Source organism: Haliotis asinina, chromosome 14 (assembly GCF_037392515.1).
Source record: "Haliotis asinina isolate JCU_RB_2024 chromosome 14, JCU_Hal_asi_v2, whole genome shotgun sequence".
NCBI lineage: Eukaryota > Metazoa > Mollusca > Gastropoda > Lepetellida > Haliotidae > Haliotis > Haliotis asinina.
This window is the reverse complement of record NC_090293.1, coordinates 4875096-4888089: the sequence shown is the minus strand read 5'-3', so window position 1 is coordinate 4888089 and position 12994 is coordinate 4875096.

Genomic DNA, 12994 nt, shown 5'->3' with positions numbered 1-12994 from the left:
CAAAACTTTATTTATTTACACCGCTCTTTGAGTTTATACCTTGATAACCTAATGGTTACCATGGTGATAGTAGATATGTTTCAACAAAACGCATGGTCAGTACATCAAAACTGCTTCATATTTTTTCCACATTAGAGTAAAATGTACAGCACCCCAAGTGCCAGACTTCAGTATAGAGGGCTAGTCCTTTTCAAAATAAAAAAAAATGTTCTGGAAATCACCGAATGATTTGATCTTACTGACATCCAGTATCTTTAAATAATTTGAAGTTGGGCACTTAAAAAACAACATCAGGTACATCTGCATACGTTTAAAGTGAGAGATACGCTACAACGTTGCAACTATTTGAAAATGTCATCGTAGATTAAACACTTGCTTCAGGTTGGTTTTCCAGGATTTTGTCCATACATACATGCCATAATACAGTAGTTTATTTGTACATAACTTTTCTAAGGCATTTGTAAATCAAAGTGTTTGGAGAAATACATTAATTACCATGCATTTTCACAATGTTCCGTCATAATATCCATATTACGTTTGTTTCGCCGATTCGCAAAAAGTAGATGCACTTGACAGTTGCAAACATCTAAGTTTATTTCTGTGATAACAGTGAATATTTCAAATTATTATGTAAAGGGTCCTGTAGCTCCTATCATTATTATATCCCGTGCCCAAATGATCATATTAATATTTGTACCAACCAAAGTCGTTATATAAAAGCAGATATAATATCCCTAACCCGCTACATTGTCAAATGCCAGTACAATATCACCTGTATTGTTACACTAGGAACCAATTTTACCCAATGTAATTTGAACAAGTCGATAGCTTAGTATTGGTTATCTCACCCGTTTCTCACAAATACGAAACCAGCTATAGTCTTAAAGTGCTGAATGCCTTGGCATGTCCATTGATGGTCAAACGCTTAACATGTTCAGTGATATATACTAACACCGTCGGTTTGTAATACAAAATGTGTCCAATTCCAAGGTATAAGATTATTCTGATTCAAAGCACGTGCAATCATTCGAGTAAACTTGGTCTTTATGAAAACTCCAAATAGCCTTTATGGTGCCTTTTGGATATCTTTAAAACACTAGATGGATTTCTCAGGACGATAAATCAAGTTGGAATCGATGGGTAGGAACAGTTATTATGTTGTTCCTCCTTTTATCGGCAGAAATCTCAATTGTCACACAAATGTGTATGGATCCCTGGTCGCTAATACATGCAGCTCTTTGATTCCCCACACGAGCATCAGTGATCAGCCTCTAGCTTCTGACGGAATCCTAGGAAACATGGAGATATTCCTGTTGGCTGCATTCATGTAGCCACGTGTGCGAACACAGAGCAAATTGCTGCCCCGAACCGTCTGTGAGGACCGACCTTCAATCGTGACTTTATTTATGGTCGTTTCATCTAGGACTTCTATATAAGGTCGATTACTGCAAAAAATGACAAGCGTTACGGATTTTAAAAAACAAATTTTGTCGTTTTTCATTCTCATGCACGTAGATTGGAATTTTCATTTGAAAGTAGCATAATATGAAAGTGAGCCTTTTTATAACGCTTAGCGTGGTTATGAGGAAACGCTTTCTGGAGTGATAATACAGCACCGCGTTCAGATCTGAATGTTGAGATTACTTTTGTTTCTTCCCTGCATGATGTTTGATCATTGTAAATGTAGTCCAATTCAGGAACATGTAAAATTGAAGCAATAACAGCAAGACGGAATATTACGATTCCTGTCTTAAATTTGTTTCCATCCATATGATATCAATCTTGGAAGAAACGATTAAATGAAAAATCTATGCATTCACCTAGGGGTGATTACACAAACAATGCTTCACTTACAGTTACTCTGAATTTGTCGAAGTACGAATTCATTTGTCACACAACTGTTTGAAACCTTGTCAAGTTTCATTTACTTTTTTCGATAAAAGTAGAAATTAGAATTACCTGGCAAAACTCTACAAAAAATCTAAACACATAATCAAATTTACCTGTTGATATTAATTTGGTTGATAACTATTGTTAAGCAGAAAAAAGATGATCACGCTATAGTTCTATTGTTAGAGCACCAGACATAATTCAACTTGCGTATCCCTATTTTAGCCATTGGCTTTCTTTCCGAACTTAATTTGCGAACGTCCAATTAAACCTCCTCAGATATGTTTGACCACGTGCAGGTGTTTTTCACTCAATATTTGATTCAGGTGATGTTTTATCTTTCACAACCATTATGCAAATAAGCTTAAGAGTGGCAACTGCTGTCGAAATGGGAGTGGATTAACATATGTTTACGGTGCGTGAACAACCACTTGTGAAGGCATTGTCTTCCCATATAGGTACAGGGCTATCTATTTTAGAGAGCCACCAAGCACGATGAGATGTTCTGGGGTCATTAACTGATGGATAACGGGTCTTTGCACGTGAATAGAGTTCATAAACTGCCCATGGAAATCGGCCGTTCAGTCAAAACATCGAATCATACCCACAAATTGCGCCAAATGATATTATGACCTTAGCCGTCAAATAAAAGCAAGCCGGATGATGATGGCTTGAGACAACGGACTCTAAATTATTTGTTCTTAGAGGTGACCGAGCATGACTTAATATCTTCTCGGGTCGTGAAATGTCATTGACGGTTTTTCTGTTATATGTTTCTGATAGCGTGAATCCCATGCATTGAACGAAGTATGGTCGTAAAAACATTCCTGGGATGGTAGTTTTCCTGTAATAAAATACCTAACTGAGTGCTCTACGAAGGCCAAATACGTTAAGGGTCGGGGTCTAAATTGGTCTCCTTGCCGTACTCCAATGTCCAAAATTAAATTTTCGGCCGTCGTTTCTCCCCCCTCAGATAGGAGATCAAACACACTTAGAATGCGTTTTCATGTCGAAGAGAGTGATTAAACTGAAAATTGAATTTTGTCAAATTGCGGAAACTGGTCCGGTCGGGGGGAGCGTAGGGCCAAAATTTTCCGCACGGTAGAGACAATTTAATTCCAAGCCCGTCTCTAATAAGACGGAAAATTCTGCTCGTAATGAAAGAGATTGATATCCGCTGCCCCATGGTCTGCACGTACAGTGTACGCATGGGTGAGTTTGGCGAAGTTGCCCAAGCTTTGGCCGTCTTCAGTAATTATTCTCGGAACACTCTTGCACGTTATATGCCCGGAGTAAGCCATTCCTATTCTGCGTCTTTTTTCGGCACTGGCAATCTATCTTCGTTTTGAGCTTTTTTAATGTGACACAAGCGATAATAAAATAATCACCTCGGGCGCATAGCTCTCATTTCTTTTCGGCGAAATTTTTCATCGGGCCAGTCGTATGGAGGAAGTGTAATTGATAGCGGGTTTATGTGCTCGTTCCTCACCAGAGATGAGCAGTTGCTAGCCCCAGCTCCAACATCGCCAACCCCTGCGTCGTTTCTGTGAATGATTGCCCCTTCTGATCACCGAAAGAAATAAATTATTGGCCAATACGCGAAGCTTCCAGATCATCTTTAAGAGATTCCCCGCGTTAGGCTTCCCTTGATGGAAACCCGCGAAGGCCATCAGGACATAATGATGAATATACGCCCAGAATATGTATTCAATAATTGAAAACTGTTTTCTTTCAAAAATATTCATTAAATACCTCCAATTAATCAATCTGTTCCTGGATCTGATGTATTCAGTTGCGCCTTTGTTTAGTTTTGCAGTGTCCAAACCTTTGGCCAATAGGGCCATTTTTCTCTCCATGACCCTTGTTCATTGTTTGGGTCTGAGAAAACATCTTAGGAAACTATGGAGACTGATTTCTCTTCTAACATTGCTATAAAAAGAGTAATAACCTAAATGAACTGATGATACAGATACATGCCCTTTCACTAGAATATCAGTCGCTTTTCCTATGTACTCACTTATGTCAGTATAAGTTAAAAACGTTGGTATTTCCTGGATACGGTATTTGATGCTTTCATCAAACCTATTTATTACCTTTACGACTGATGCCAGTATTATGCAAAAGCTTTTACAAATCGAGAATCTAACAACATTAACCGAACTATTAATTCGCTAGTAAATATTAGTTATATTCTTGACAAAAGTTAAAACTAATGTGTGAGAAAACTAAATTAACTGAGTTTTCAAGTTAACATTATTAGTGAATAGATGCAGTTCATCAGTCCTGGATGTAGGCAATGTGTTCGGATGACACCTGTTTCATGTATATAACATTAAACTGGCTTTAAATGTTGTTTTAAACGGTCAGTTTCAGAGTACTTTCAGTACTTTTTATCCTGTTTCACGAATGGACATGTGACCCCAAGCCCTATATTTCCAGTTGTATAGCCCTATAAATCTTGATAATTTATACTATCCAATATGCTCACGCATCTATTGATATTCCGCTATCCCAAATTGTTGACTTATTGTTGAATATTTCTCCAGTTTGGCCACTTCAGAAATCATACCAGTCATATTAAAAATGATTGTTTAAAATTATGAAAGAGCAACAACAACGGTTCTTTGGCTCTAATAAATATTGAATAATGCCATAAATCCCGGCAATAAAACTAGCCGCAACAATATCATGCATTAAATATGCTGGACTGACATCAAGAGCCTGACATTTGGTAGTATTTCTGTGTTTGAGTGTCAAACAATGTATCATTTGGACCTTGCTTAATTAATGTCACGCACAGCTGTACAACGTAATGAACCCATATTGGATGCTATATGAAAGCATAACATGCTGGATGTTCCGTTATTTACTGGGATGAAGTACACTGCGAGGTAAGGTATTGATTATGATAATACGTTGTTGTTTAACATTTTGTTAACTATCATTGTCTGTGGTCGTACTCCAGCAAAGGAGGACCAATCTGCCCGCCTTGAAACAAAGGTAATGTGTTCATATCACCGGGATTTGTTCTTCAATGAGGGCATTTTGGTGTAAAATGTCCATCGATCCATTTCCTCTTGTGTATCAAGAAATACGAAACATACTTCAGTACACTAGTAACTTACTTATAAAATGGATGTATTTTCGATTGCACTTACAACTTGTTCGGTCCATATCGTACCTGCCCTACCTGTTTTCGAAAAAGTGGATACGAATTATATCTGCTGTCCATGGTATACCAATACTTTTGTCAAATTTATTTTCTTTCTTTCTGAATAAATGAAAGTATGAAAACCCGTTCCATATTTATATAGAATAAATGCTAAAAGTAGACTCCATTTTACTGTTCCGATATTATCGTGAAGAATTCTTGAAAGGCATTTAGAAGTTGGACGAACATGAATACATGACACGTCATCAGGTGACAAGAAGTAACGCTGAAACGTCATATAAAGAATACAAAAATGTTGTCCACAAGAATGGTTTTGACCCAACAGTGATGATATACAAGGCGTTCTTCACACACACACACACACACACACACACACACACACACACACACACACACACACACACACACACACACACACACACACACACACACACACACACACACACACACACACACACACACACACACACACACACACATCACATACACACACCACCCTCCCAGCGGTGCTTCCCGTCACAAATGAAAGCAAAAGCAAGCAAACTGTTAATTTGAATAAATATGGAACAATCTTGGTACAGAGGGATTTACATCGGACATATCTTTTGTAAATTTTGTAAAAGTAACGTCAAATTTGAATCCTCCACTTATATACTTTATATCTTTTGAAAGTAATACTGAGTTTTGAAATGTGTATATGACATCCTTAGGAATGGGTTTGCCCATGGCATATAAATAACATGAACAATCTGAACAAGAGGAAATGCATGGTGGTTACAAATGTTTAGCGTGCAAACTGCGTTACCGATCCAGCCTCACTATAGGTAGTGAAGAAGAAGCTGTGCAGAGTGTAAATGTTACCCTTACACCATTAATGATACTTCCACAGTATATAGCTTTGCAATTTGCTGTGTATAGCTTCCGACAAATTGTATTTCGATCACATGACTTTGAAAGTGGTAATTCCGACGTGATATCGCTGATTCAATCAGTGCTTAACTTTGTCTCAATTTTTAATAACCCGCTTCGTAAATCAATTCTCAACCCATAAAAAAAGCTTGAAATGAGCAAAGTTAATAGAAAGAAGTCTAAGAAGGGCCTAGGGCCTTTGAGAAAAAAGTAGGAAAGTTAACGGGGCAGAATCGGAGGATATGCAATCACTAGGGGAAATTCGATTTTCAGCGGCCCAAATATGATTAATGAGAGAAAAATCAAATCAAATAGATAAAAGTATTGAATAAATATTTTGTTATAATCTCATTAAATGACGGCCTAATGATCCTGCGCTGTTTTGATTACAAATTCAAATCTAATATAAATTAGCTCACCCAATCTTTGATATGAAACGACTAAAGAGGAATTTTTTCTGTAGAAAATATAGCTTTGAGATAATGAGTGGAAGCGGAGTCAATGCTTTACTTCATTTTGTTTCCATTCTTCCATAAAAGTGTATTAAATGTGTTCCCACTCGTTATTCAAGTTGTTTTCTAAGGCCAATATTAAACGATGTAGGTATTAGTCACGCTTCATTCATGATTACAATTCTTCAATTTTTAAGTTTATTTTTTGCACGCTGATTTTTCATATAGACTAGGATGAAAATCCCCATCAAAAGGATATAAATCTGCCGTTTTGATACACTGAAATAGAAGTTATCTGATTTCGTTCACCGTAGCTAAATGGCATGTCTTCAGTTTCAATTTAGAATTATTATACTCGTTGGTATCATGCACTCTGGTACGTCAGCTAAGCTACAAACGTCATTAAAGCACGTTTCATCTCAAATAAAACTTTCACTATCGCTAAACAAATCTTAATGATACCGAGATTATTAACCGAAAATGTATGCAACGATCGGAAGACATTTTACTTTCAGTACCATCATACCTGTAGATATTTAACTGAAAACTAAAGAGCAAAAGTATTTGTGTTTTGAAAACGATTAGGAATTGAGAACAACCTGAACTTACATAGTTCTTCCTGGATGCCTCAAATATGAGAGTTCATGGTAGACAAAAGATCGCATCTGTACTATCACCCTACGAGAACATCAAACATCTTGGCATTGTCATGGGGTACTCAACACAGCTCGGGGTTCCTATAAACCGCATCATAAACGTTGTAATACTTGTCACATCCTTTTTTCCTTTTAATCATGTCGGATCGCAGAGTTCGCGACTGAGGCTTCAGTTCATCCTTCTCTTGGTGTTTATTTAATGGGCCTGAAGAAAGGGGGTGTCCATAACAATGCCGTGGTATGATCTATTCTACTGTATCTTACTACACCGCCTCTTATGAGATCAACCCATTAACGTTACTATGGAGATATAAGATCATAAATATTTCCCAAGAGTACCTCAGATAAAATTAGATGTCTCAAGTGCTTTTGGAAGTTTTGTGTTATTTTGTAATACCTTTGAAAGGTGTTAAAGCATGCTTAGTCTACGTCCGATAAGCTGGCAAATGAAGAGAAACATTAAAGGCGGCATTTTGCGCACAGCAGGATTTTAAAATTGTTCACGTCATCTTTAGTCGTGAACTAAGTGCTGTAAACTTCGTCAAATACAAACTACACGCGAGAATCAGATTCCATTGTTCACGTGACAGTTCGAGTACTGAGGCGGTAGGGTAGAATGCATCTCTTGTTATACAGCAATGAAGCATTTTACCATCCTAGCACCAAGAACTTTAATTCGTTTTTATATTTCGCAAGTCTATTTGTATACAAATATATTTAATTATGTTTATGTTATCAAACACAGAACACAGCATCTTTGTTTGCGTCAAACACGAGAGACATTTAGTCTTGGTTTTGTTACCTGATCTGCAGTTTGGAAATATCAATTCTTAATCAAAGGGACAGAGGACTACTGTATGATACCAACTGTATCATAAGAATATGGTGAAGAATAATTATTAAATGATAATGGCACCAGGTGGGTGTTTCCTATCCCACCCCTACGCCTTGAAGTACTGGAACAAATACTGATGACACCAGGTATCCACAATTGTATACCCGAACCAGCATCATTTGTCAAAGACATACACGACTGAGGTGTGTCCTGCTACATTCCAGGTGTAGTTGTTCGGCGTATGTATTGATCACTGGATGTGTCATTCTACCCCTGATGAGACTGTAATACCTGTGTTTAGTGGACGATGATTCATGAAAACAGAATGAATACAGTGAATAGAACGGCGATGCACGTGACGTGTAAAAACCATTAGTTTCAATTAATTTTGATACGGTGTTAGTTTATTCAGTAAGGAACTGATGACATTTGAGTTTTTTTCCGATTTTTAATGATATGTCATATGTTATGCACTGTAATCAGATACGAATTTTAACTCCGTATGGATATGGTTCATAATTAACATGTAAGGTTTGTTCGAGACGACCAGTGGGTTATCAACTCGCTGACTTGGTTGATGACGTTGTCGTACAGCAACGGCGTAGACCGATGTCCACAATTACAGGATTCTCTGATTCAGATTCACTTTTAGCCATACCATATTGTTGGAGCATTGTTAGGCGTTAAAACCCATCAAACGCATAATTTCTAAATCTATAAATCTTCGTTCTCATAATGTCGACACCAACGCATATTGATTGGAATATTGTGGCTGGCACAAAGGTGTTTCTTTGATCTGATGTCAATACATATGACAAGAGCACGGCGTTAGTAGGTAAATATTTAATCACGGAATTGACCTAATATCGCATAGTCATTGATACCCTGGACAACACAGAGATGTCGAAATTAAATAATTGATATGATTTTGTATTATAGCTAGCTTTGTGAATTGTTGTTTTCGTATGCTATAGTTATACTGACATATGACTTTATCATAATCATGACTTAATCATGTTTAGTTTATTTATTTGCCTCACTTTAGAAACCATTCGTGTCTACGTTCGAAGTTCTTGCTGAGGTCGTAAGTACTTGTAGTGACCCCAAAATGACCAGTGCCACCGAGCCACGAATGTCACATATGGCTATGTTACGATGCTAGGATTCATTTAGCCATTCGCTTTTAAGACATCGTTTCGACTGTAAACAACCTCTACCAACCTTCTCACCAGTTTATCATTGGTTCTTGCAACAACCCCCACCCAACCTTCTCACCAGTTTATCATTGGTTTTTGCAACAACTCCTACCAACCTTCTCACCAGTTTATCATTGGTTCTTGCTCATAAGAATATTTTGATTTGGTAGCTATTTATCAGCGACGCACCGAGTTGGACTGGAAAAGTAATAGCCAATATTAGCCAACCAGGATATGTATGAACATGGAATGGGGATAAAATACTTTCTATATCTGAGTATATGTTACGATAATAGTTCTGATGCACTACGTATCGAGTCATGTATTATGTGATTTTGATATTATTTCTTATTTCTTTGACCGAAGTATGTCCGATCTTTGATTAACAAACACATTTATGGGGAAAATATTTTTACCTATTGTTTCAAACCATTATTTTATGTTTTTTGAAAGCTCGATATCATATAAAGTATAAAGTCATCGACTCCCGTTAATGTGAGAATTTATGTGTATGCCGACGTAATATTAGTGTATTATCACAAGTTGTCCTGTAGTTTGGTGTAAACGCCGATAGCCGTAATGGCGTTAGATTATATTAACATGGAGTCAGTTCACACCATATCCATGGAGGATCCCAGAGTGTGTGTGCGTGTGCGTGCGTGTGCGCGTGTGCGTGCGCGTGTGTGGGTGTGAACGCCGTGGGAATGGGGAATCGGTCAGGACATGCGACTCGATACTCATTCAGTCTGCGACTGGTTTACCATGTCCAGAGTCATATATTTACATTACTGGTTGCGGCTGTTGTATCATGTTACATCATGATATTGATAAAGGCGGAGTAAAATATCATTCATTCACACTTGAAAATCAGTGTATCCTGTCGCAGCGTTGCTACCAGTCACAAACACACGCACAGGCTAGTCAGCCGTTTGCCCAAAAAGTCACGCATATATATGGTAAATTCAAATTAGGTAATTGCTTCGGACAACTTGTCAACTTGTCACTGATGCGCCAAACGTTGAAATATCCTCCATGTGTCTACAAGGTTATTTTTTGTGAGAATTTGAATATGTTCCTGTTTAACTGCCTTGTGTTCGAGTCTACGTTCTCACCACGGTCAGACTGTGCCTGTCGGTTTTACCAAGGTCACACTGTTACTAGTCCTCATGCTGAACGTAACAGATTTCACTGGCCAGTAGTTAATTTGTGTGAAAGAAGTGTCTGGTGTCCTTCGCTCTACTGTCAGCAATGATGCTGAGATGCCACAAAGCGTCACAAACCCACCCATTCAATAACTCCGATGTTCCAATGTTTACACTGGCAGGTCTGGCAAAGTCGTTATTATTCGGTAGTGTGTGATAGAAACAAGGAGTATGATGTTTAATTTACAAAATTACCTCCGAAATTAACTGGTTTTTTTCAGTTCCTCCTTCATACACAACTTCAACGTTTTGTGTAGACTGCCCTGCTGTATATATCGACTTACATACTTACTCCACAGTACTGTGTATGTAACAGTATTGAAGTGTGGCCAGTTACTTCATTAATCTGTGTACGATTCTGTCGAAGGATAAGCGGCTATGGTTTCTGTTAAGTACCTGTTGTCGGTTCCATTTGAAGGTAAGCCGCTTATCTCTCTTATGAGGAGATTTACAACACACTTAACGATTAAACACTAAATTGACCTTCAGTAATGCTGTAGTACTTGTCTGAAATGTAACAGACAATTAAGGTGCCTTTCCAGTCACTAGTGGCTTCCCACCTCCATCGCCACTCGACGGTGACAATGAAAGGGGAGATAACTCAGCAGTTATTGTTTAAGACTATCGGGGTGCACTTGATACTGACAATACCTACAAATGGAAGGTTCAACTACCTCAACTTGAGATAGTTATTGATCTTGAAGAGATTAACACGCCGCTCACACACCTGGACATTAGACCTGATTTAAGCGTACATCCTACTTAACGCCGCTGAATTAGGTTAGCACAACGTTATTGCAGATGATTATGTTTTGTGGTCAAACAACGACAGAGCCTCTCTTTCATCCTATAACAGAATCTGCCAAAGGAATGTGATATGATCCAACATTATCACTGCAATCATCTGTTTTCATATATAGAACTGAATGTTTATATTTTAGTACTAGTTTGTGAATAAAAACGACAAAACCCTGCCATAATCCTTTGTAGGAATTCGGCAATATCACGAAAGTGTGTTGTGCTTATGAATTAGTATAAAGCAGTGAGGGCACCAGGTGTTGGCAAGTTTTGTAATTTGTATATTTATCACAACACGAGCGTGGACTTATACAATACATACAAATAATATAAATGAAAAGTTGTGGCGATCACATACATACGTGACGAAAATACTGTTAAGAAAAGACGATTTATATCTTTACTTTTGGTGTAACAGTTTACACTAGCTGGAACTATTTTATTCCAGATTTGAAGCCATCGGCCTGATATCTTAGGCAAAGCATCGGGTGGACTGTTGGGGGTAAGCGTGATTGTAAACAAATGGTGTCATTTCTAATTTTAAGTGTTCCGTTCATATTATTATGATCGATTCACTTTTCAACCCGTATGGAATCTATTCGGGAGGATGATTGAGATTGGATTTATATTTACACTCGTGACATTCATTCCCCGTCTATCCGTTTGCTGAATGCTATGTAACACGTCCACTTGTACTCCTTTGTATTTTCATCTTGCAGTGGCACCATAACCAAATCTGCCAATTGCCAATGCCCTTTGAGTGTAGATATGGTATTGTACACATACCAAAGTAATGACATATTTATATGGAGGTGTTCCACGGTACATTCCTTGGCCGTGACTATACTATGTATGGGAGACTGGGATATTCACATATGGTTTCTTGGTGCCATCATTGTGCCATCATCGTAGACGGTGTTCCAACCCATAATTCTACCCGTGTCAAATGCCATCAATAAAACTCCCCTTGACTATCTGTGTACTTGACATGGTGTTAATATCAGAACTTGTTCAGAAATAAATACAATGGGACATAAAGATTTATTACCTAAACCCGTGCCTGATTCGAATTCGTATCATCTGGGTTTGGTCACAGAATTCTGTATTGCTATACTTTGATCCCCGAAGAGGCCAAATTCCGGATCTTGTTTTTCAGCTCCAAACAACCAAATTGCCCACGACTCTTTTTCAAAGTTTGAAAGCATCTGTCGTCTGTCGCTGACGTTCAATGAGCAGACGACAGGGTCCAGACTCGAGTCAGACGTTCTATTGTGCTGCCATAGAGCCTTCCCACTACCAACACCATTGGTATTGAAGATGAAACGGTCGCCTGACGCCAGTCTAGATGTTTTCAAGTCCCGTTTTAAAAGGAAGGTACTCATAGCGCAGACGAAGTATAGAAATCTCAATGTTAGCGTATAGAACCGAGAGTGCTCCCTTCACACTACGAGTCAAGTTAGGGCAAATCTCTGCCTTTCTTCTGTGGTCGTGAACCAGCCAGAGGTTGCTCGGGAGCACCACAATCAGATCGTCCACATCCCTAAGGGACCTCAACACCTCTCCTTCTCGCGGAAAGAAAAACTTTCTTTCTCCTGCACAAAGCCACAACGGACCCCAGTGTGAAGAGGGACTGACTAATGCAAACCCTCTCAGGACAAATGTTAGGAAAAGTGCCACATTTCAAAGCTCAGCTGTGAAAAAAACCAAACCGACTCATAAAATAACAATTAAGCGGATTTGTTGCTTATCAAAAGCTGGGGGAAGAGATAGCGACGCCAGGTCTCTCTTTCTGTGAGGTAGGATACTCCTAACGAGAGGGAGAGATAGGGCTCAGTAAGGGGTAGGAAGGAGCAGAAGCTGAGAATAGGGGAAGATGGTTTCCTC